Genomic DNA, 4,690 nt, shown 5'->3' with positions numbered 1-4,690 from the left:
TTTATGAAGGCGTCGACCCGACCGGGAAATTCCCGGACGCCGCCTCCAACTCGTCACGAGCGGGGGCGGCCGCTGTCCGCCCCGCCCCCTCTCCCCGCGTGTCCCCTCCTCCTCCACTCCACCTTCACCTTTTATACACTCCTCCTCCTCCTCCACCTTCTCTCCACTCCTCCTCCTCCACCTTCTCCCCATCCCTCCTCCTCCACCTTCTCTCCACTCCTCCTCCACCTCCACCTTCTCTCCACTCCTCCTCCACCTTCTCTCCACTCCTCCTCCACCTTCTCTCCACTCCTCCTCCACCTTCTCTCCACTCCTCCTCCTCCACCTTCTCTCCACTTCTCCTCCACCTTCTCCCCATCCCTCCTCCTCCACCTTCTCTCCACTCCTCCTCCACCTTCTCTTCACTCCACCTCCACCTTCTTTCCACTCCTCCTCCACCTTCTCTCCACTCCACCTTCTTTCCACTGCTCCTCCACCTTCTCTCCACTCCTCCTCCTCCACCTCCTCTCCACTCCACCTTCTCTCCACTCCTCCTCCTCCACCTCCTCTCCACTCCTCCTCCACCTTCTCTCCACTCCTCCTCCACCTTCTTCTCCACTCCTCCTCCACCTTCTCTCCACTCCTTCTCCACCTTCTCTCCACTCCTCCTCCACCTTCTCTCCACTCCTCCACCTTCTTTCCACTCCTCCTCCTCCACCTCCTCCACTCCACCTCCTCCACTCCTCCTCCACCTTCTCTCCACTCCTCCTCCACCTTCTCTCCACTCCTCCTCCTCCACCTCCTCTCCACTCCTCCTCCACCTTCTCTCCACTCCTCCTCCACCTTCTCTCCACTCCTCCACCTTCTTTCCACTCCTCCTCCTCCACCTCCTCCACTCCACCTCCTCCACTCCTCCTCCACCTTCTCTCCACTCCTCCTCCACCTTCTCTCCACTCCTCCTCCTCCACCTCCTCTCCACTCCTCCTCCACCTTCTCTCCACTCCTCCTCCACCTTCTCTCCACTCCTCCACCTTCTTTCCACTCCTCCTCCTCCACCTCCTCCACTCCACCTCCTCCACTCCTCCTCCACCTTCTCTCCACTCCTCCTCCACCTTCTCTCCACTCCTCCTCCACCTTCTTTCCACTCCTCCTCCACCTTCTCTCCACTCCTCCTCCTCCACCTTCTCTCCACTCCTCCACCTTCTCTCCACCTTCTCTCCACTCCTCCTCCGTCTTGTACCTCTCCCGTATTTTTCTGTCTCTTCGACTGACGACGCGTGTGCCATTGTCTCACATCATCGCGTCAACACGTGCGGTGTGTACCCCCCGTGTTCTTGTACGGGGAAATTGAGTTTTCAAGTCCATACGGCGTACAGCCGTTTCAATACGTGCAAACATATTGTCTATTTGTGTTTCTCTTCCTTGTGATGGGACTTTGTAGGATGAACGTTGAGATTTTTAAGGGCACGGGTCGACCAATAAGGTCTGAATTGGTTTGTAATTAGGTATGGCACTGATAAGGGGTTTACAGGTGTGTTGTCTCCCTCTAAATCATCTCTCGCGTCTCGTCCGCCGTTCTTTCTTGTTGTTGTTTAACACTCACCACCACCACCATCATCTTCGATTGGAACTCCAACGCAGGACCCTCCTGAAAAGGAGTCCTACAACTCAGTTTGGTTTTCCTGGATAAATAAGTAAATTATTATTATTCTCCTGTAACGTATCTTCCTTAAACCGAATGATCGTATCCCGTCTCTTCTCCACGCGTGTCTCCCCTCTCTCCTGTAAATGTAAGATAGGAAAGCGGCCTCCGCTTTCTTCCTTAAACCGAATGATCGTCTCCCGTCTCTTCTCCACGCGTGTCTCCCCTCTCTCCTGTAACTGTAAGATAGGAAAGCGGCCTCCGCTTTCCTATCTTACAGTTACATGCCTCAGCAGCAGAACATGCTTTCCCTCCTGATGACGGACGCTTGGGTTGTGCCCGAAACGTCGTGATTTATCTTATTTTAAAACCTACGTGACAATACCGAAAGAACCAAAGAGTATGGATTCCTGCAGTCACGAAAGCTTCTTCTTCGTAATCTTGTGTCTTGTCTTCCTGTTCCGCATTCCTCCATTGCCTCTTGCATCTCCTCCTGTGCAGTCTTCTCCTGAACATTTTCCTCTTGCTCTGTATGTCCGCCTCCTCCTCGTCCTCTTCTCGTTTCCCACGAGGAGATAGATACATGACTACATGTACAAATATCTCACGGTCTCAGACCGAAGCACCTGGGAGGCACCCGATCTAGTCATTTATTGGAAGCTAAATATCGGGGCGAGTATTGTTATTATTGTTGAGATTAAATCTCAAACATAACAACCGTACTTTTACATGCACATATGTAAATGTAACAACGCACAAGGATGTGCATTGAAAATACAAAAAAGCCTTATCCAGACCACCAGCTCAAACTAACTACATAATGCACATCAAGTGTGTCGTGAAATCCGTTTGTTTCCAAACTTGATTTTAATGTAATGGGTTTTCTCATAATTTACAGATTTGACCACATATGCTCTGGACACACCTCTGTCGATATTGGTGCGGTATTTAAATGTTTTTGCTAAACGTATTTTGAGAGTGGAGGGGCAGAGCGGTAGCATAGTGGTTAGCGCAATGCACTATGAACCCTGCACTGATACGCAGCATATCCCGTGGGTTTAACTGCACAAGACACACAGTAACAAGTGTGAAGGTTGCGGCTGTTTACATTAACGCTGAAAAAATATATAAAACGGTTAGAAAAATATTATTGGCGAAGCGTTTTAACATTTATTACAGGTTAACATCACCACAGGTAAACAGCACACAGAACCAAGACCACGTGAACACAATAAACACATCTCGAACGCGCAACACAGTTAGTTGAGTGAAACAATAATTATTCATTGTAATATGAAAACTAAAACTTGTGTTCACTGAAGCGAAACGGGCCAACGTGGTGTTCTGCTCAAATAAGGCTCCTCGTGGAGGCAGTGCTAATCTCCTGTTTACAGCCCTGAGCCAGTGGTGTAAATTCCACATTCCTATGGCCTGGGCTATATATGAATAGGTGGCACCGATTTTGTTAACCCCAAATACCGTATGGGATTACTGAATGAAGATTAAATACTTGGCATTCACTTTTGTATTAATAATAAGAGCAAAAAACATAGGAGACCAAGTGGCCAGTTGTGTTTATGTTTGACTCTTGGGAAAATAAATGTTATCAGAAGATTAAATGTAATTTGATTTGAAGCTTTGATTTGATTTGAAGCTTTCGTGACTGCAGGAATCCATACTCTTTGGTTCTTTCGGTAAAGTCACATAGATACACGAAGGTAGGTATACGTAGGTAGGTACCTACGTGACTTTACCTACGTGTACCTACGTGACTTTACCGAAAGAACCAAAGAGTATGTAAAACATTACCCCAAGTAACACGACACTAGCAATCAATTACCTGAAACAATGCACAGAAAGCGATATCCGCATCTTGACAAAAAGGGCCAAAACGCATTTTCTGTGATGTAAGCCCATTGTTAATCACTGAGACATGGGCATGTTTAGTGTTTCTGCCTATAATGATATAAAACAAACATTTGCAAGTATGTGAATCTAGCTCAATGAAAGTCTTCACTTAAATATCCAAGATTACGTAAATAAGCATATACAAGCCATTGGATACAAAGTGACCAGGCTTTGTTTTTATTTCACTTTGTGAGCAAATGCAATACAATATAAAGACTCTAACCTGTCAGCTAGAGGCTCTATCCCACCCGAAGACGATTGCTTGTGTGGTGATCGAAACCTCGTGATCAATTTTTTTTTCTACCAACGTGACTTTACCGAAAGAACCAAAGAGTATGGATGAAATGCACCTTACAAATTTAAATTATTAAAATTAACACATTTAAAAAGAAAGTTGAGCTTAAGCATCAAAACCATCGGAAAAACAATTGACCAATTTTGTTTTTGGATTCTGACAGCCACGACCACAGCTAGAAAGCAGCTAGCCGGGTGCATGGGGATGCACTCAGTAGAACCTGTCAACTCACCGGGTGCATGGGGACGCACTCGGTAGAACCTGTCAGCTCACCGGGTGCATGGGGACTCACTCGGTAGGACCTGTCAGCTACCCCGGTGCATGGGGACTCACTCGGTAGAACTTGTCAGCTCACCGGGTGCATGGGTAGGACCTGTCAGCTACCCCGGTGCATGGGGACTCACTCGGTAGAACTTGTCAGCTCACCGGGTGCATGGGGACTCACTCGGTAGAACCTGTCAGCTACCCCGGTGCATGGGGACTCACTCGGTAGAACCTGTCAGCTAGCCCGGTGCATGAGGACGCACTCGGTAGAACCTGTCAGCTACCCCGGTGCATGGGGACACACTCGGTAGAACCTGTCAGCTACCCCGGTGCATGGGGACACACTCGGTAGAACCTGTCAGCTCACCGGGTGCATGGGGATGCACTCGTTCACCGCCGTTGAGATCCCAACGCGACACTGTGAATCCCCCCCCCCTCTCCACACTGTACACATTTCTTTGCACGGCATGAAATCCACCCGTTGCACTGCGGAGTTCACCCTCCGCAATGGATGGACGCAAATGTTAAAGGGGTTCTGGAAACACTCGGACCGATTCACTTCCAGTACAATGGTTGACGGGGGCACGTTAGCAATTGTCTAC

The sequence above is a fragment of the Lampetra planeri genome, chromosome 18 (assembly GCF_965212315.1).
Source record: "Lampetra planeri chromosome 18, kcLamPlan1.2.h2, whole genome shotgun sequence".
NCBI lineage: Eukaryota > Metazoa > Chordata > Hyperoartia > Petromyzontiformes > Petromyzontidae > Lampetra > Lampetra planeri.
The sequence above is the reverse complement of the archived record's forward strand: the minus strand, read 5'-3'. Positions refer to the sequence as shown.